The 17,682-nt window shown below is 41.6% G+C and overlaps 33 non-coding genes across 33 annotated transcripts; 11 read left to right on the forward strand and 22 right to left on the reverse strand.

Annotated features, from left to right (window-relative positions):
• Window positions 1-164: 164 nt before the first annotated feature.
• TRNAT-AGU (transfer RNA threonine (anticodon AGU)) lies at window positions 165-238 on the reverse strand. Its single transcript has one exon. It is a non-coding gene; the product is annotated as a tRNA-Thr (tRNA).
• A 228-nt stretch (window positions 239-466) lies between these two features.
• On the forward strand, window positions 467-548 carry TRNAS-GCU (transfer RNA serine (anticodon GCU)). Its single transcript has one exon. It is a non-coding gene; the product is annotated as a tRNA-Ser (tRNA).
• Window positions 549-925: 377 nt separating this feature from the next.
• On the reverse strand, window positions 926-999 carry TRNAT-UGU (transfer RNA threonine (anticodon UGU)). The gene has a single exon. It is a non-coding gene; the product is annotated as a tRNA-Thr (tRNA).
• A 600-nt stretch (window positions 1,000-1,599) lies between these two features.
• On the reverse strand, window positions 1,600-1,673 carry TRNAT-AGU (transfer RNA threonine (anticodon AGU)). The gene has a single exon. It is a non-coding gene; the product is annotated as a tRNA-Thr (tRNA).
• A 228-nt stretch (window positions 1,674-1,901) lies between these two features.
• On the forward strand, window positions 1,902-1,983 carry TRNAS-GCU (transfer RNA serine (anticodon GCU)). The gene has a single exon. It is a non-coding gene; the product is annotated as a tRNA-Ser (tRNA).
• Window positions 1,984-2,360: 377 nt separating this feature from the next.
• Window positions 2,361-2,434, reverse strand: TRNAT-UGU (transfer RNA threonine (anticodon UGU)). Its single transcript has one exon. It is a non-coding gene; the product is annotated as a tRNA-Thr (tRNA).
• A 601-nt stretch (window positions 2,435-3,035) lies between these two features.
• On the reverse strand, window positions 3,036-3,109 carry TRNAT-AGU (transfer RNA threonine (anticodon AGU)). The gene has a single exon. It is a non-coding gene; the product is annotated as a tRNA-Thr (tRNA).
• Window positions 3,110-3,337: 228 nt separating this feature from the next.
• Window positions 3,338-3,419, forward strand: TRNAS-GCU (transfer RNA serine (anticodon GCU)). Its single transcript has one exon. It is a non-coding gene; the product is annotated as a tRNA-Ser (tRNA).
• Window positions 3,420-3,795: 376 nt separating this feature from the next.
• On the reverse strand, window positions 3,796-3,869 carry TRNAT-UGU (transfer RNA threonine (anticodon UGU)). The gene has a single exon. It is a non-coding gene; the product is annotated as a tRNA-Thr (tRNA).
• A 759-nt stretch (window positions 3,870-4,628) lies between these two features.
• Window positions 4,629-4,702, reverse strand: TRNAT-UGU (transfer RNA threonine (anticodon UGU)). The gene has a single exon. It is a non-coding gene; the product is annotated as a tRNA-Thr (tRNA).
• Window positions 4,703-5,303: 601 nt separating this feature from the next.
• On the reverse strand, window positions 5,304-5,377 carry TRNAT-AGU (transfer RNA threonine (anticodon AGU)). The gene has a single exon. It is a non-coding gene; the product is annotated as a tRNA-Thr (tRNA).
• Window positions 5,378-5,604: 227 nt separating this feature from the next.
• On the forward strand, window positions 5,605-5,686 carry TRNAS-GCU (transfer RNA serine (anticodon GCU)). Its single transcript has one exon. It is a non-coding gene; the product is annotated as a tRNA-Ser (tRNA).
• Window positions 5,687-6,063: 377 nt separating this feature from the next.
• TRNAT-UGU (transfer RNA threonine (anticodon UGU)) lies at window positions 6,064-6,137 on the reverse strand. The gene has a single exon. It is a non-coding gene; the product is annotated as a tRNA-Thr (tRNA).
• Window positions 6,138-6,738: 601 nt separating this feature from the next.
• Window positions 6,739-6,812, reverse strand: TRNAT-AGU (transfer RNA threonine (anticodon AGU)). Its single transcript has one exon. It is a non-coding gene; the product is annotated as a tRNA-Thr (tRNA).
• Window positions 6,813-7,040: 228 nt separating this feature from the next.
• Window positions 7,041-7,122, forward strand: TRNAS-GCU (transfer RNA serine (anticodon GCU)). The gene has a single exon. It is a non-coding gene; the product is annotated as a tRNA-Ser (tRNA).
• A 377-nt stretch (window positions 7,123-7,499) lies between these two features.
• TRNAT-UGU (transfer RNA threonine (anticodon UGU)) lies at window positions 7,500-7,573 on the reverse strand. The gene has a single exon. It is a non-coding gene; the product is annotated as a tRNA-Thr (tRNA).
• Window positions 7,574-8,174: 601 nt separating this feature from the next.
• TRNAT-AGU (transfer RNA threonine (anticodon AGU)) lies at window positions 8,175-8,248 on the reverse strand. The gene has a single exon. It is a non-coding gene; the product is annotated as a tRNA-Thr (tRNA).
• A 228-nt stretch (window positions 8,249-8,476) lies between these two features.
• Window positions 8,477-8,558, forward strand: TRNAS-GCU (transfer RNA serine (anticodon GCU)). The gene has a single exon. It is a non-coding gene; the product is annotated as a tRNA-Ser (tRNA).
• A 377-nt stretch (window positions 8,559-8,935) lies between these two features.
• On the reverse strand, window positions 8,936-9,009 carry TRNAT-UGU (transfer RNA threonine (anticodon UGU)). Its single transcript has one exon. It is a non-coding gene; the product is annotated as a tRNA-Thr (tRNA).
• Window positions 9,010-9,610: 601 nt separating this feature from the next.
• On the reverse strand, window positions 9,611-9,684 carry TRNAT-AGU (transfer RNA threonine (anticodon AGU)). Its single transcript has one exon. It is a non-coding gene; the product is annotated as a tRNA-Thr (tRNA).
• Window positions 9,685-9,912: 228 nt separating this feature from the next.
• TRNAS-GCU (transfer RNA serine (anticodon GCU)) lies at window positions 9,913-9,994 on the forward strand. The gene has a single exon. It is a non-coding gene; the product is annotated as a tRNA-Ser (tRNA).
• Window positions 9,995-11,529: 1,535 nt separating this feature from the next.
• TRNAT-AGU (transfer RNA threonine (anticodon AGU)) lies at window positions 11,530-11,603 on the reverse strand. The gene has a single exon. It is a non-coding gene; the product is annotated as a tRNA-Thr (tRNA).
• A 165-nt stretch (window positions 11,604-11,768) lies between these two features.
• TRNAS-GCU (transfer RNA serine (anticodon GCU)) lies at window positions 11,769-11,850 on the forward strand. The gene has a single exon. It is a non-coding gene; the product is annotated as a tRNA-Ser (tRNA).
• A 377-nt stretch (window positions 11,851-12,227) lies between these two features.
• TRNAT-UGU (transfer RNA threonine (anticodon UGU)) lies at window positions 12,228-12,301 on the reverse strand. Its single transcript has one exon. It is a non-coding gene; the product is annotated as a tRNA-Thr (tRNA).
• Window positions 12,302-12,902: 601 nt separating this feature from the next.
• Window positions 12,903-12,976, reverse strand: TRNAT-AGU (transfer RNA threonine (anticodon AGU)). The gene has a single exon. It is a non-coding gene; the product is annotated as a tRNA-Thr (tRNA).
• A 228-nt stretch (window positions 12,977-13,204) lies between these two features.
• TRNAS-GCU (transfer RNA serine (anticodon GCU)) lies at window positions 13,205-13,286 on the forward strand. The gene has a single exon. It is a non-coding gene; the product is annotated as a tRNA-Ser (tRNA).
• Window positions 13,287-13,663: 377 nt separating this feature from the next.
• Window positions 13,664-13,737, reverse strand: TRNAT-UGU (transfer RNA threonine (anticodon UGU)). Its single transcript has one exon. It is a non-coding gene; the product is annotated as a tRNA-Thr (tRNA).
• Window positions 13,738-14,241: 504 nt separating this feature from the next.
• Window positions 14,242-14,315, reverse strand: TRNAT-AGU (transfer RNA threonine (anticodon AGU)). The gene has a single exon. It is a non-coding gene; the product is annotated as a tRNA-Thr (tRNA).
• Window positions 14,316-14,543: 228 nt separating this feature from the next.
• TRNAS-GCU (transfer RNA serine (anticodon GCU)) lies at window positions 14,544-14,625 on the forward strand. Its single transcript has one exon. It is a non-coding gene; the product is annotated as a tRNA-Ser (tRNA).
• Window positions 14,626-16,152: 1,527 nt separating this feature from the next.
• TRNAT-AGU (transfer RNA threonine (anticodon AGU)) lies at window positions 16,153-16,226 on the reverse strand. Its single transcript has one exon. It is a non-coding gene; the product is annotated as a tRNA-Thr (tRNA).
• A 165-nt stretch (window positions 16,227-16,391) lies between these two features.
• TRNAS-GCU (transfer RNA serine (anticodon GCU)) lies at window positions 16,392-16,473 on the forward strand. The gene has a single exon. It is a non-coding gene; the product is annotated as a tRNA-Ser (tRNA).
• Window positions 16,474-16,850: 377 nt separating this feature from the next.
• Window positions 16,851-16,924, reverse strand: TRNAT-UGU (transfer RNA threonine (anticodon UGU)). Its single transcript has one exon. It is a non-coding gene; the product is annotated as a tRNA-Thr (tRNA).
• A 601-nt stretch (window positions 16,925-17,525) lies between these two features.
• Window positions 17,526-17,599, reverse strand: TRNAT-AGU (transfer RNA threonine (anticodon AGU)). The gene has a single exon. It is a non-coding gene; the product is annotated as a tRNA-Thr (tRNA).
• Between the last annotated feature and the right edge of the window lie 83 nt (window positions 17,600-17,682).

Here is a 17,682-nt window from a genome sequence, read left to right on the forward strand (position 1 = left end):
CTATAAAGAAGATGAGGACATTTCTTTCTTTTGGGCGTTTAGCCAGCATCCATATTTTTGACTTTGCTCGGACTGTCTTAGGGCTGTGGGATGGACAATATTGATGTCAGATAGGATTGAACATTTGCTTTTTGGTATGAAAAGCTTAAAATTTAGGGGAAAAAAGGCACTGCTGAGATTTGAACTCAGGATCTCCTGTTTACTAGACAGGCGCTTTAACCACCTAAGCCACAGCGCCAAGTGAAGTCCAGCAGAAAAGCCAGAAAATGGGAATTTCTTACGCAATGATTCAAATTTCTACTAAATGTTGTGCATTGATGGAGTGGTTGCAGCTTGCATTTTTTCACCAACTTGGAGTTACGGTCCCCTCAGCTAGTGCCTGATCTGTGACCTTCAATAAAAATGCAGCAAAAAACTCTTTGACCCTGTTCTCAGAATCTATCACCTGGAGGTAGGGACTTATGTAGACAAGGTGGCAGGGTGGTTAAGGCGATGGACTGCTAATCCATTGTGCTCTGCATGCATGGGTTCAAATCCCATCCTCGTCGGTTCCTTCTACCTTTTACCACTTTGCAGCTTGCCTAGTAGATTCTTTGCAACTTGCCTTGTAGATTCTTTATTGTCAGCATATGCAGTGGATGCTCCCACCATGGCAGTTTTCTATTTTTGATTCAGAAACGTGCCTCATGTGACCTATCAACCTGGCATTAGTAATCCTGCATTGTTTTTCCATTTCTCTTGCATGGTGCTTAATACTATCCAATAAAGAAGATGAGGACATTTCCTTCTTTTGGGCATTCAGCCAGCATACATATTTTTGACTTTGCTCGGACATTCTTAGGACTGTGGGATAGACAAGTTTGAAGTCACATATGATTGAACGTCTACTTCTTGGTATGAAAAGCTCAAAATTGCAAAGAAAGAAAGGCACTGCTGAGATTCGAACTCAGGATCTCCTGTTTACAAGACAGGCGCTTTAACCAACTAAGCCACAGCGCCATGACAACCCTTTCCTTAAAGTCAGAAAATGGGAATTGCTATGCAATGATTAAAATGTCTACAAAATGCTGTATATTGACGGAGCAGTTGCAGCTTGCATTTTTTGAGTTACGGTCCATTCAGCCAGTGCTTAATATGTGACCTTCAATGAAAATGCAGCCAAAGACTTGTTGATCATGTTGTCAGAATGTCTCACCTGGAGTGGTTGCCTTTTAAAGACGAGGTGGCCGAGGGGTTAAGTCGATGGACGGCTAATCCATTGTGCTCTGCATGCCTTTTCCAACTTGGTATCTTGCTTTGTAGATTTTTTATTGTCTTTGCAGGCATGGGAGTTTTCTATTTCCAATCCAGAAGGGTGCGTTACGTGACCTATCAACCAGGCCTTAGAAATCCTGCCTTGTTTTCCAATTCCTCTTGCATGGTGCTTAATGCTATCCTATAAAGAAGATGAGGACATTTCTTTCTTTTGGGCGTTTAGCCAGCATCCATATTTTTGACTTTGCTCGGACTGTCTTAGGGCTGTGGGATGGACAATATTGATGTCAGATAGGATTGAACATCTGCTTTTTGGTATGAAAAGCTTAACATTTAGGGGAAAAAAGGCACTGCTGAGATTTGAACTCAGGATCTCCTGTTTACTAGACAGGCGCTTTAACCACCTAAGCCACAGCGCCAAGTGAAGTCCAGCAGAAAAGCCAGAAAATGGGAATTTCTTACGCAATGATTCAAATTTCTATTAAATGTTGTGCATTGATGGAGTGGTTGCAGCTTGCATTTTTTCACCAACTTGGAGTTACGGTCCCCTCAGCTAGTGCCTGATCTGTGACCTTCAATAAAAATGCAGCAAAAAACTTTTTGACCCTGTTCTCAGAATCTATCACCTGGAGGTAGGGACTTATGTAGACGAGGCGGCCGAGTGGTTAAGGCGATGGACTGCTAATCCATTGTGCTCTGCATGCATGGGTTCAAATCCCATCCTCGTCGGTTCTTTCTACCTTTTACCACTTTGCAGCTTGCCTAGTAGATTCTTTGCAACTTGCCTTGTAGATTCTTTATTGTCAGCATATGCAGTGGATGCTCCCACCATGGCAGTATTCTATTTTTGATTCAGAAACGTGCCTCATGTGACCTATCAACCTGGCATTAGTAATCCTGCATTGTTTTTCCATTTCTCTTGCATGGTGCTTAATACTATCCAATAAAGAAGATGAGGACATTTCCTTCTTTTGGGCATTCAGCCAGCATACATATTTTTGACTTTGCTCGGACATTCTTAGGACTGTGGGATAGACAAGTTTGAAGTCACATATGATTGAACGTCTACTTCTTGGTATGAAAAGCTCAAAATTGCAAAGAAAGAAAGGCACTGCTGAGATTCGAACTCAGGATCTCCTGTTTACAAGACAGGCGCTTTAACCAACGAAGCCACAGCGCCATGACAACCCTTTCCTTAAAGTCAGAAAATGGGAATTGCTATGCAATGATTAAAATGTCTACAAAATGCTGTATATTGACGGAGCAGTTGCAGCTTGCATTTTTTGAGTTACGGTCCATTCAGCCAGTGCTTAATATGTGACCTTCAATGAAAATGCAGCCAAAGACTTGTTGATCATGTTGTCAGAATGTCTCACCTGGAGTGGTTGCCTTTTAAAGACGAGGTGGCCGAGGGGTTAAGTCGATGGACGGCTAATCCATTGTGCTCTGCATGCCTTTTCCAACTTGGTATCTTGCTTTGAAGATTTTTTATTGTCTTTGCAGGCATGGGAGTTTTCTATTTCCAATCAAGAAGGGTGCGTTACGTGACCTATCAACCAGGCCTTAGAAATCCTGCCTTGTTTTCCAATTCCTCTTGCATGGTGCTTAATGCTATCCTATAAAGAAGATGAGGACATTTCTTTCTTTTGGACGTTTAGCCAGCATCCATATTTTTGACTTTGCTCGGACTGTCTTAGGGCTGTGGGATGGTCAATATTGATGTCAGATAGGATTGAACATCTGCTTTTTGGTATGAAAAGCTTAAAATTTAGGGGGACAAAAGGCACTGCTGAGATTTGAACTCAGGATCTCCTGTTTACTAGACAGGCGCTTTAACCAACTAAGCCACAGCACCACATGAAGTCCAGCAGAAAAGCCAGAAAATGGGAATTTCTTACGCAATGATTCAAATTTCTACTAAATGTTGTGCATTGATGGAGTGGTTGCAGCTTGCATTTTTTCACCAACTTGGAGTTACGGTCCCCTCAGCCAGTGCCTGATCTGTGACCTTCAATAAAAATGCAGCAAAAAACTTTTTGACCCTGTTCTCAGAATCTATCACCTGGAGGTAGGGCCTTATGTAGACGAGGTGGCCGAGTGGTTAAGGCGATGGACTGCTAATCCATTGTGCTCTGCATGCATGGGTTCAAATCCCATCCTCGTCGGTTTTTCTACTTTTTACCACTTTGCAGCTTGCCTAGTAGATTCTTTGCAACTTGCCTTGTAGATTCTTTATTGTCAGCATATGCAGTGGATGCTCCCACCATGGCAGTTTTCTATTTTTGATTCAGAAACGTGCCTCATGTGACCTATCAACCTGGCATTAGTAATCCTGCATTGTTTTTCCATTTCTCTTGCATGGTGCTTAATACTATCTAATAAAGAAGATGAGGACATTTCCTTCTTTTGGGCATTCAGCCAGCATACATATTTTTGACTTTGCTCGGACATTCTTAGGACTGTGGGATAGACAAGTTTGAAGTCACATATGATTGAACGTCTACTTCTTGGTATGAAAAGCTCAAAATTGCAAAGAAAGAAAGGCACTGCTGAGATTCGAACTCAGGATCTCCTGTTTACAAGACAGGCGCTTTAACCAACTAAGCCACAGCGCCATGACAACCAATGCCAAAAAGTCAGAAAGTCAGAAAGTCAGAAAATGGGAATTGCTATGCAATGATTAAAATGTCTACAAAATGCTGTATATTGACGGAGCAGTTGCAGCTTGCATTTTTTGAGTTACGGTCCATTCAGCCAGTGCTTAATATGTGACCTTCAATGAAAATTCAGCCAAAGACTTGTTGATCATGTTGTCAGAATGTCTCACCTGGAGTGGTTGCCTTTTAAAGACGAGGTGGCCGAGGGGTTAAGTCGATGGACGGCTAATCCATTGTGCTCTGCATGCCTTTTCCAACTTGGTATCTTGCTTTGTAGATTTTTTATTGTCTTTGCAGGCATGGGAGTTTTCTATTTCCAATCCAGAAGGGTGCGTTACGTGACCTATCAACCAGGCCTTAGAAATCCTGCCTTGTTTTCCAATTCCTCTTGCATGGTGCTTAATGCTATCCTATAAAGAAGATGAGGACATTTCTTTCTTTTGGGCGTTTAGCCAGCATCCATATTTTTGACTTTGCTCGGACTGTCTTAGGGCTGTGGGATGGACAATATTGATGTCAGATAGGATTGAACATCTGGTGCTTAATACTATCCAATAAAGAAGATGAGGACATTTCCTTCTTTTGGGCATTCAGCCAGCATACATATTTTTGACTTTGCTCGGACATTCTTAGGACTGTGGGATAGACAAGTTTGAAGTCACATATGATTGAACGTCTACTTCTTGGTATGAAAAGCTCAAAATTGCAAAGAAAGAAAGGCACTGCTGAGATTCGAACTCAGGATCTCCTGTTTACAAGACAGGCGCTATAACCAACTAAGCCACAGCGCCATGACAACCCTTTCCTTAAAGTCAGAAAATGGGAATTGCTATGCAATGATTAAAATGTCTACAAAATGCTGTATATTGACGGAGCAGTTGCAGCTTGCATTTTTTGAGTTACGGTCCATTCAGCCAGTGCTTAATATGTGACCTTCAATGAAAATGCAGCCAAAGACTTGTTGATCATGTTGTCAGAATGTCTCACCTGGAGTGGTTGCCTTTTAAAGACGAGGTGGCCGAGGGGTTAAGTCGATGGACGGCTAATCCATTGTGCTCTGCATGCCTTTTCCAACTTGGTATCTTGCTTTGTAGATTTTTTATTGTCTTTGCAGGCATGGGAGTTTTCTATTTCCAATCCAGAAGGGTGCGGTAGGTGACCTATCAACCAGGCCTTAGAAATCCTGCCTTGTTTTCCAATTCCTCTTGCATGGTGCTTAATGCTATCCTATAAAGAAGATGAGGACATTTCTTTCTTTTGGACGTTTAGCCAGCATCCATATTTTTGACTTTGCTCGGACTGTCTTAGGGCTGTGGGATGGTCAATATTGATGTCAGATAGGATTGAACATCTGCTTTTTGGTATGAAAAGCTTAAAATTTAGGGGGAAAAAAGGCACTGCTGAGATTTGAACTCAGGATCTCCTGTTTACTAGACAGGCGCTTTAACCAACTAAGCCACAGCACCACAGAAGTCCAGCAGAAAAGCCAGAAAATGGGAATTTCTTACGCAATGATTCAAATTTCTACTAAATGTTGTGCATTGATGGAGTGGTTGCAGCTTGCATTTTTTCACCAACTTGGAGTTACGGTCCCCTCAGCCAGTGCCTGATCTGTGACCTTCAATAAAAATGCAGCAAAAAACTTTTTGACCCTGTTCTCAGAATCTATCACCTGGAGGCAGGGCCTTATGTAGACGAGGTGGCCGAGTGGTTAAGGCGATGGACTGCTAATCCATTGTGCTCTGCATGCATGGGTTCAAATCCCATCCTTGTCGGTTTCTTCTACTTTTTACCACTTTGCAGCTTGCCTAGTAGATTCTTTGCAACTTGCCTTGTAGATTCTTTATTGTCAGCATATGCAGTGGATGCTCCCAACATGGCAGTTTTCTATTTTTGATTCAGAAACGTGCCTCATGTGACCTATCAACCTGGCATTAGTAATCCTGCATTGTTTTTCCATTTCTCTTGCATGGTGCTTAATACTATCCAATAAAGAAGATGAGGACATTTCCTTCTTTTGGGCATTCAGCCAGCATACATATTTTTGACTTTGCTCGGACATTCTTAGGACTGTGGGATAGACAAGTTTGAAGTCACATATGATTGAACGTCTACTTCTTGGTATGAAAAGCTCAAAATTGCAAAGAAAGAAAGGCACTGCTGAGATTCGAACTCAGGATCTCCTGTTTACAAGACAGGCGCTTTAACCAACTAAGCCACAGCGCCATGACAACCCTTTCCTTAAAGTCAGAAAATGGGAATTGCTATGCAATGATTAAAATGTCTACAAAATGCTGTATATTGACGGAGCAGTTGCAGCTTGCATTTTTTGAGTTACGGTCCATTCAGCCAGTGCTTAATATGTGACCTTCAATGAAAATGCAGCCAAAGACTTGTTGATCATGTTGTCAGAATGTCTCACCTGGAGTGGTTGCCTTTTAAAGACGAGGTGGCCGAGGGGTTAAGTCGATGGACGGCTAATCCATTGTGCTCTGCATGCCTTTTCCAACTTGGTATCTTGCTTTGTAGATTTTTTATTGTCTTTGCAGGCATGGGAGTTTTCTATTTCCAATCCAGAAGGGTGCGTTACGTGACCTATCAACCAGGCCTTAGAAATCCTGCCTTGTTTTCCAATTCCTCTTGCATGGTGCTTAATGCTATCCTATAAAGAAGATGAGGACATTTCTTTCTTTTGGACGTTTAGCCAGCATCCATATTTTTGACTTTGCTCGGACTGTCTTAGGGCTGTGGGATGGTCAATATTGATGTCAGATAGGATTGAACATCTGCTTTTTGGTATGAAAAGCTTAAAATTTAGGGGGAAAAAAGGCACTGCTGAGATTTGAACTCAGGATCTCCTGTTTACTAGACAGGCGCTTTAACCAACTAAGCCACAGCACCACATGAAGTCCAGCAGAAAAGCCAGAAAATGGGAATTTCTTACGCAATGATTCAAATTTCTACTAAATGTTGTGCATTGATGGAGTGGTTGCAGCTTGCATTTTTTCACCAACTTGGAGTTACTGTACCCTCAGCCAGTGCCTGATCTGTGACCTTCAATAAAAATGCAGCAAAAAACTTTTTGACCCTGTTCTCAGAATCTATCACCTGGAGGTAGGGCCTTATGTAGACGAGGTGGCCGAGTGGTTAAGGCAATGGACTGCTAATCCATTGTGCTCTGCATGCATGGGTTCAAATCCCATCCTCGTCGGTTTCTTCTACTTTTTACCACTTTGCAGCTTGCCTAGTAGATTCTTTGCAACTTGCCTTGTAGATTCTTTATTGTCAGCATATGCAGTGGATGCTCCCACCATGGCAGTTTTCTATTTTTGATTCAGAAACGTGCCTCATGTGACCTATCAACCTGGCATTAGTAATCCTGCATTGTTTTTCCATTTCTCTTGCATGGTGCTTAATACTATCCAATAAAGAAGATGAGGACATTTCCTTCTTTTGGGCATTCAGCCAGCATACATATTTTTGACTTTGCTCGGACATTCTTAGGACTGTGGGATAGACAAGTTTGAAGTCACATATGATTGAACGTCTACTTCTTGGTATGAAAAGCTCAAAATTGCAAAGAAAGAAAGGCACTGCTGAGATTCGAACTCAGGATCTCCTGTTTACAAGACAGGCGCTTTAACCAACTAAGCCACAGCGCCATGACAACCCTTTCCTTAAAGTCAGAAAATGGGAATTGCTATGCAATGAGTAAAATGTATACAAAATGCTGTATATTGACGGAGCAGTTGCAGCTTGCATTTTTTGAGTTACGGTCCATTCAGCCAGTGCTTAATATGTTACCTTCAATGAAAATGCAGCCAAAGACTTGTTGATCATGTTGTCAGAATGTCTCACCTGGAGTGGTTGCCTTTTAAAGACGAGGTGGCCGAGGGGTTAAGTCGATGGACGGCTAATCCATTGTGCTCTGCATGCCTTTTCCAACTTGGTATCTTGCTTTGAAGATTTTTTATTGTCTTTGCAGGCATGGGAGTTTTCTATTTCCAATCCAGAAGGGTGCGTTACGTGACCTATCAACCAGGCCTTAGAAATCCTGCCTTGTTTTCCAATTCCTCTTGCATGGTGCTTAATGCTATCCTATAAAGAAGATGAGGACATTTCTTTCTTTTGGACGTTTAGCCAGCATCCATATTTTTGACTTTGCTCGGACTGTCTTAGGGCTGTGGGATGGTCAATATTGATGTCAGATAGGATTGAACATCTGCTTTTTGGTATGAAAAGCTTAAAATTTAGGGGGAAAAAAGGCACTGCTGAGAATTGAACTCAGGATCTCCTGTTTACTAGACAGGCGCTTTAACCAACTAAGCCACAGCACCACATGAAGTTCAGCAGAAAAGCCAGAAAATGGGAATTTCTTACGCAATGATTCAAATTTCTACTAAATGTTGTGCATTGATGGAGTGGTTGCAGCTTGCATTTTTTCACCAACTTGGAGTTACGGTCCCCTCAGCCAGTGCCTGATCTGTGACCTTCAATAAAAATGCAGCAAAAAACTTTTTGACCCTGTTCTCAGAATCTATCACCTGGAGGTAGGGACTTATGTAGACGAGGTGGCCGAGTGGTTAAGGCGATGGACTGCTAATCCATTGTGCTCTGCATGCATGGGTTCAAATCCCATCCTCGTCGGTTTCTTCTACTTTTTACCACTTTGCAGCTTGCCTAGTAGATTCTTTGCAACTTGCCTTGTAGATTCTTTATTGTCAGCATATGCAGTGGATGCTCCCACCATGGCAGTTTTCTATTTTTGATTCAGAAACGTGCCTCATGTGACCTATCAACCTGGCATTAGTAATCCTGCATTGTTTTTCCATTTCTCTTGCATGGTGCTTAATACTATCCAATAAAGAAGATGAGGACATTTCCTTCTTTTGGGCATTCAGCCAGCATACATATTTTTGACTTTGCTCGGACATTCTTAGGACTGTGGGATAGACAAGTTTGAAGTCACATATGATTGAACGTCTACTTCTTGGTATGAAAAGCTCAAAATTGCAAAGAAAGAAAGGCACTGCTGAGATTCGAACTCAGGATCTCCTGTTTACAAGACAGGCGCTTTAACCAACTAAGCCACAGCGCCATGACAACCCTTTCCTTAAAGTCAGAAAATGGGAATTGCTATGCAATGAGTAAAATGTATACAAAATGCTGTATATTGACGGAGCAGTTGCAGCTTGCATTTTTTGAGTTACGGTCCATTCAGCCAGTGCTTAATATGTTACCTTCAATGAAAATGCAGCCAAAGACTTGTTGATCATGTTGTCAGAATGTCTCACCTGGAGTGGTTGCCTTTTAAAGACGAGGTGGCCGAGGGGTTAAGTCGATGGACGGCTAATCCATTGTGCTCTGCATGCCTTTTCCAACTTGGTATCTTGCTTTGAAGATTTTTTATTGTCTTTGCAGGCATGGGAGTTTTCTATTTCCAATCCAGAAGGGTGCGTTACGTGACCTATCAACCAGGCCTTAGAAATCCTGCCTTGTTTTCCAATTCCTCTTGCATGGTGCTTAATGCTATCCTATAAAGAAGATGAGGACATTTCTTTCTTTTGGACGTTTAGCCAGCATCCATATTTTTGACTTTGCTCGGACTGTCTTAGGGCTGTGGGATGGTCAATATTGATGTCAGATAGGATTGAACATCTGCTTTTTGGTATGAAAAGCTTAAAATTTAGGGGGAAAAAAGGCACTGCTGAGAATTGAACTCAGGATCTCCTGTTTACTAGACAGGCGCTTTAACCAACTAAGCCACAGCACCACATGAAGTCCAGCAGAAAAGCCAGAAAATGGGAATTTCTTACGCAATGATTCAAATTTCTACTAAATGTTGTGCATTGATGGAGTGGTTGCAGCTTGCATTTTTTCACCAACTTGGAGTTACGGTCCCCTCAGCCAGTGCCTGATCTGTGACCCTCAATAAAAATGCAGCAAAAAACTTTTTGACCCTGTTCTCAGAATCTATCACCTGGAGGTAGGGACTTATGTAGACGAGGTGGCCGAGTGGTTAAGGCGATGGACTGCTAATCCATTGTGCTCTGCATGCGTGTGTTCAAATCCCATCCTCGTCGGTTTCTTCTACTTTTTACCACTTTGCAGCTTGCCTAGTAGATTCTTTGCAACTTGCCTTGTAGATTCTTTATTGTCAGCATATGCAGTGGATGCTCCCACCATGGCAGTTTTCTATTTTTGATTCAGAAACGTGCCTCATGTGACCTATCAACCTGGCATTAGTAATCCTGCATTGTTTTTCCATTTCTCTTGCATGGTGCTTAATACTATCCAATAAAGAAGATGAGGACATTTCCTTCTTTTGGGCATTCAGCCAGCATACATATTTTTGACTTTGCTCGGACATTCTTAGGACTGTGGGATAGACAAGTTTGAAGTCACATATGATTGAACGTCTACTTCTTGGTATGAAAAGCTCAAAATTGCAAAGAAAGAAAGGCACTGCTGAGATTCGAACTCAGGATCTCCTGTTTACAAGACCAACTAAGCCGCAGCGCCATGACAACCAATGCCAAAAAGCCAAAAAGTCAGAAAGTCAGAAAATGGGAATTGCTATGCAATGATTAAAATGTCTACAAAATGCTGTATATTGACGGAGCAGTTGCAGCTTGCATTTTTTAAGTTACGGTCCATTCAGCCAGTGCTTAATATGTGACCTTCAATGAAAATGCAGCCAAAGACTTGTTGATCATTAGTGTTGAGCGGCATAGGCCATATTCGAATTCGCGAATATTCGCGAATATATGGCCGAATATTCGTCATATATTCGCGAATATTCGCATATTCGTTATTTTCTCGTTTTATTTTCGCATACGCGAAGATTCGCGTATGCGAAAATTACCATATGTGAAAATTCGCATATACAAAATTAGCGCGCGCTAAAATTCGCGTATGCGAAAATTAGCATATGCTAATTTTCGCATATTCGAATTTTCGCACGCCAGTCTCACACAGTAGTATTACAGCCTTCTTTACACCACACAAGCTGGAAGCAGAGAGGGGTGATCACTGTGATGTGTACTGTGAAGAAAAAAGAAAAAAAAAAAAAAAAAAAATATTCGTAATTACGAATATATAGCGCTATATTCGCGAAATTCGCGAATTCGCGAATATGCGATATTCGCGAATAATATTCGAATTGCGAATATTCGCGAGCAACACTATTGATCATGTTGTCAGAATGTCTCACCTGGAGTGGTTGCCTTTTAAAGACGAGGTGGCCGAGGGGTTAAGTCGATGGACGGCTAATCCATTGTGCTCTGCATGCCTTTTCCAACTTGGTATCTTGCTTTGTAGATTTTTTATTGTCTTTGCAGGCATGGGAGTTTTCTATTTCCAATCCAGAAGGGTGCGTTACGTGACCTATCAACCAGGCCTTAGAAATCCTGCCTTGTTTTCCAATTCCTCTTGCATGGTGCTTAATGCTATCCTATAAAGAAGATGAGGACATTTCTTTCTTTTGGGCGTTTAGCCAGCATCCATATTTTTGACTTTGCTCGGACTGTCTTAGGGCTGTGGGATGGACAATATTGATGTCAGATAGGATTGAACATCTGCTTTTTGGTATGAAAAGCTTAAAATTTAGGGGAAAAAAAGGCACTGCTGAGATTTGAACTCAGGATCTCCTGTTTACTAGACAGGCGCTTTAACCACCTAAGCCACAGCGCCAAGTGAAGTCCAGCAGAAAAGCCATAAAATGGGAATTTCTTACGCAATGATTCAAATTTCTACTAAATGTTGTGCATTGATGGAGTGGTTGCAGCTTGCATTTTTTCAAAAAAACTTTTTGACCCTGTTCTCAGAATCTATCACCTGGAGGTAGGGACTTATGTAGACGAGGTGGCCGAGTGGTTAAGGCGATGGACTGCTAATCCATTGTGCTCTGCATGCATGGGTTCAAATCCCATCCTCGTCGGTTCCTTCTACCTTTTACCACTTTGCAGCTTGCCTAGTAGATTCTTTGCAACTTGCCTTGTAGATTCTTTATTGTCAGCATATGCAGTGGATGCTCCCACCATGGCAGTTTTCTATTTTTGATTCAGAAACGTGCCTCATGTGACCTATCAACCTGGCATTAGTAATCCTGCATTGTTTTTCCATTTCTCTTGCATGGTGCTTAATACTATCCAATAAAGAAGATGAGGACATTTCCCTCTTTTGGGCATTCAGCCAGCATACATATTTTTGACTTTGCTCGGACATTCTTAGGACTGTGGGATAGACAAGTTTGAAGTCACATATGATTGAACGTCTACTTCTTGGTATGAAAAGCTCAAAATTGCAAAGAAAGAAAGGCACTGCTGAGATTCGAACTCAGGATCTCCTGTTTACAAGACAGGCGCTTTAACCAACTAAGCCACAGCGCCATGACAACCCTTTCCTTAAAGTCAGAAAATGGGAATTGCTATGCAATGATTAAAATGTATACAAAATGCTGTATATTGACGGAGCAGTTGCAGCTTGCATTTTTTGAGTTAAGGTCCATTCAGCCAGTGCTTAATATGTTACCTTCAATGAAAATGCAGCCAAAGACTTGTTGATCATGTTGTCAGAATGTCTCACCTGGAGTGGTTGCCTTTTAAAGACGAGGTGGCCGAGGGGTTAAGTCGATGGACGTCTAATCCATTGTGCTCTGCATGCCTTTTCCAACTTGGTATCTTGCTTTGAAGATTTTTTATTGTCTTTGCAGGCATGGGAGTTTTCTATTTCCAATCAAGAAGGGTGCGTTACGTGACCTATCAACCAGGCCTTAGAAATCCTGCCTTGTTTTCCAATTCCTCTTGCATGGTGCTTAATGCTATCCTATAAAGAAGATGAGGACATTTCTTTCTTTTGGACGTTTAGCCAGCATCCATATTTTTGACTTTGCTCGGACTGTCTTAGGGCTGCGGGATGGTCAATATTGATGTCAGATAGGATTGAACATCTGCTTTTTGGTATGAAAAGCTTAAAATTTAGGGGGAAAAAAGGCACTGCTGAGATTTGAACTCAGGATCTCCTGTTTACTAGACAGACGCTTTAACCAACTAAGCCACAGCACCACATGAAGTCCAGCAGAAAAGCCAGAAAATGGGAATTTCTTACTCAATGATTCAAATTTCTACTAAATGTTGTGCATTGATGGAGTGGTTGCAGCTTGCATTTTTTCACCAACTTTGAGTTACGGTCCCCTCAGCCAGTGCCTGATCTGTGACCTTCAATAAAAATGCAGCAAAAAACTTTTTGACCCTGTTCTCAGAATCTATCACCTGGAGGTAGGGCCTTATGTAGACGAGGTGGCCGAGTGGTTAAGGCAATGGACTGCTAATCCATTGTGCTCTGCATGCATGGGTTCAAATCCCATCCTCGTCGGTTTCTTCTACTTTTTACCACTTTGCAGCTTGCCTAGTAGATTCTTTGCAACTTGCCTTGTAGATTCTTTATTGTCAGCATATGCAGTGGATGCTCCCACCATGGCAGTTTTCTATTTTTGGTTCAGAAACGTGCCTCATGTGACCTATCAACCTGGCATTAGTAATCCTGCATTGTTTTTCCATTTCTCTTGCATGGTGCTTAATACTATCCAATAAAGAAGATGAGGACATTTCCTTCTTTTGGGCATTCAGCCAGCATACATATTTTTGACTTTGCTCGGACATTCTTAGGACTGTGGGATAGACAAGTTTGAAGTCACATATGATTGAACGTCTACTTCTTGGTATGAAAAGCTCAAAATTGCAAAGAAAGAAAGGCACTGCTGAGATTCGAACTCAGGATCTCCTGTTTACAAGACAGGCGCTTTAACCAACTAAGCCACAGCGCCATGTCAACCCTTGCCTTAAAGTCAGAAAATGGGAATTGCTATGCAATGATTAAAATGTATACAAAATGCTGTATATTGACGGAGCAGTTGCAGCTTGCATTTTTTGAGTTACGGTCCATTCAGCCAGTGCTTAATATGTGACCTTCAATGAAAATGCAGCCAATTGTGCTCTGCATGCCTTTTCCAACTTGGTATCTTGCTTTGTAGATTTTTTATTGTCTTTGCAGGCATGGGAGTTTTCTATTTCCAATCCAGAAGGGTGCGTTACGTGACCTATCAACCAGGCCTTAGAAATCCTGCCTTGTTTTCCAATTCCTCTTGCATGGTGCTTAATGCTATCCTATAAAGAAGATGAGGACATTTCTTTCTTTTGGGCGTTTAGCCAGCATCCATATTTTTGACTTTGCTCGGACTGTCTTAGGGCTGTGGGATGGACAATATTGATGTCAGATAGGATTGAACATCTGCTTTTTGGTATGAAAAGCTTAAAATTTAGGGGAAAAAAGGCACTGCTGAGATTTGAACTCAGGATCTCCTGTTTACTAGACAGGCGCTTTAACCACCTAAGCCACAGCGCCAAGTGAAGTCCAGCAGAAAAGCCAGAAAATGGGAATTTCTTACGCAATGATTCAAATTTCTACTAAATGTTGTGCATTGATGGAGTGGTTGCAGCTTGCATTTTTTCACCAACTTGGAGTTACGGTCCCCTCAGCTAGTGCCTGATCTGTGACCTTCAATAAAAATGCAGCAAAAAACTTTTTGACCCTGTTCTCAGAATCTATCACCTGGAGGTAGGGACTTATGTAGACGAGGTGGCCGAGTGGTTAAGGCGATGGACTGCTAATCCATTGTGCTCTGCATGCATGGGTTCAAATCCCATCCTTGTCGGTTCCTTCTACCTTTTACCACTTTGCAGCTTGCCTAGTAGATTCTTTGCAACTTGCCTTGTAGATTCTTTATTGTCAGCATATGCAGTGGATGCTCCCACCATGGCAGTTTTCTATTTTTGATTCAGAAACGTGCCTCATGTGACCTATCAACCTGGCATTAGTAATCCTGCATTGTTTTTCCATTTCTCTTGCATGGTGCTTAATACTATCCAATAAAGAAGATGAGGACATTTCCTTCTTTTGGGCATTCAGCCAGCATACATATTTTTGACTTTGCTCGGACATTCTTAGGACTGTGGGATAGACAAGTTTGAAGTCACATATGATTGAACGTCTACTTCTTGGTATGAAAAGCTCAAAATTGCAAAGAAAGAAAGGCACTGCTGAGATTCGAACTCAGGATCTCCTGTTTACAAGACCAACTAAGCCGCAGCGCCATGACAACCAATGCCAAAAAGCCAAAAAGTCAGAAAGTCAGAAAATGGGAATTGCTATGCAATGATTAAAATGTCTACAAAATGCTGTATATTGACGGAGCAGTTGCAGCTTGCATTTTTTAAGTTACGGTCCATTCAGCCAGTGCTTAATATGTGACCTTCAATGAAAATGCAGCCAAAGACTTGTTGATCATTAGTGTTGAGCGGCATAGGCCATATTCGAATTCGCGAATATTCGCGAATATATGGCCGAATATTCGTCATATATTCGCGAATATTCGCATATTCGTTATATTCTCGTTTTATTTTCGCATACGCGAAGATTCGCGTATGCGAAAATTACCATATGTGAAAATTCGCATATACAAAATTAGCGCGCGCTAAAATTCGCGTATGCGAAAATTAGCATATGCTAATTTTCGCATATTCGAATTTTCGCACGCCAGTCTCACACAGTAGTATTACAGCCTTCTTTACACCACACAAGCTGGAAGCAGAGAGGGGTGATCACTGTGATGTGTACTGTGAAGAAAAAAAAAAAAAAAAAAAAAAAAAAATATTCCTAATTACGAATATATAGCGCTATATTCGCGGAATTCGCGAATATGCGATATTCGCGAATAATATTCGAATTGCGAATATTCGCAAGCAACACTATTGATCATGTTGTCAGAATGTCTCACCTGGAGTGGTTGCCTTTTAAAGACGAGGTGGCCGAGGGGTTAAGTCGATGGACGGCTAATCCATTGTGCTCTGCATGCCTTTTCCAACTTGGTATCTTGCTTTGTAGATTTTTTATTGTCTTTGCAGGCATGGGAGTTTTCTATTTCCAATCCAGAAGGGTGCGTTACGTGACCTATCAACCAGGCCTTAGAAATCCTGCCTTGTTTTCCAATTCCTCTTGCATGGTGCTTAATGCTATCCTATAAAGAAGATGAGGACATTTCTTTCTTTTGGGCGTTTAGCCAGCATCCATATTTTTGACTTTGCTCGGACTGTCTTAGGGCTGTGGGATGGACAATATTGATGTCAGATAGGATTGAACATCTGCTTTTTGGTATGAAAAGCTTAAAATTTAGGGGAAAAAAAGGCACTGCTGAGATTTGAACTCAGGATCTCCTGTTTACTAGACAGGCGCTTTAACCACCTAAGCCACAGCGCCAAGTGAAGTCCAGCAGAAAAGCCATAAAATGGGAATTTCTTACGCAATGATTCAAATTTCTACTAAATGTTGTGCATTGATGGAGTGGTTGCAGCTTGCATTTTTTCAAAAAAACTTTTTGACCCTGTTCTCAGAATCTATCACCTGGAGGTAGGGACTTATGTAGACGAGGTGGCCGAGTGGTTAAGGCGATGGACTGCTAATCCATTGTGCTCTGCATGCATGGGTTCAAATCCCATCCTCGTCGAATCCTTCTACCTTTTACCACTTTGCAGCTTGCCTAGTAGATTCTTTGCAACTTGCCTTGTAGATTCTTTATTGTCAGCATATGCAGTGGATGCTCCCACCATGGCAGTTTTCTATTTTTGATTCAGAAACGTGCCTCATGTGACCTATCAACCTGGCATTAGTAATCCTGCATTGTTTTTCCATTTCTCTTGCATGGTGCTTAATACTATCCAATAAAGAAGATGAGGACATTTCCTTCTTTTGGGCATTCAGCCAGCATACATATTTTTGACTTTGCTCGGACATTCTTAGGACTGTGGGATAGACAAGTTTGAAGTCACATATGATTGAACGTCTACTTCTTGGTATGAAAAGCTCAAAATTGCAAAGAAAGAAAGGCACTGCTGAGATTCGAACTCAGGATCTCCTGTTTACAAGACAGGCGCTTTAACCAACTAAGCCACAGCGCCATGACAACCCTTTCCTTAAAGTCAGAAAATGGGAATTGCTATGCAATGATTAAAATGTCTACAAAATGCTGTATATTGACGGAGCAGTTGCAGCTTGCATTTTTTGAGTTACGGTCCATTCAGCCAGTGCTTAATATGTTACCTTCAATGAAAATGCAGCCAAAGACTTGTTGATCATGTTGTCAGAATGTCTCACCTGGAGTGGTTGCCTTTTAAAGACGAGGTGGCCGAGGGGTTAAGTCGATGGACGGCTAATCCATTGTGCTCTGCATGCCTTTTCCAACTTGGTATCTTGCTTTGAAGATTTTTTATTGTCTTTGCAGGCATGGGAGTTTTCTATTTCCAATCAAGAAGGGTGCGTTACGTGACCTATCAACCAGGCCTTAGAAATCCTGCCTTGTTTTCCAATTCCTCTTGCATGGTGCTTAATGCTATCCTATAAAGAAGATGAGGACATTTCTTTCTTTTGGACGTTTAGCCAGCATCCATATTTTTGACTTTGCTCGGACTGTCTTAGGGCTGTGGGATGGTCAATATTGATGTCAGATAGGATTGAACATCTGCTTTTTGGTATGAAAAGCTTAAAATTTAGGGGGAAAAAAGGCACTGCTGAGATTTGAACTCAGGATCTCCTGTTTACTAGACAGACGCTTTAACCAACTAAGCCACAGCACCACATGAAGTCCAGCAGAAAAGCCAGAAAATGGGAATTTCTTACTCAATGATTCAAATTTCTACTAAATGTTGTGCATTGATGG

Source organism: Hyla sarda, unplaced genomic scaffold, assembly GCF_029499605.1.
Source record: "Hyla sarda isolate aHylSar1 unplaced genomic scaffold, aHylSar1.hap1 scaffold_3397, whole genome shotgun sequence".
Taxonomy (NCBI): Eukaryota; Metazoa; Chordata; class Amphibia; order Anura; family Hylidae; genus Hyla; species Hyla sarda.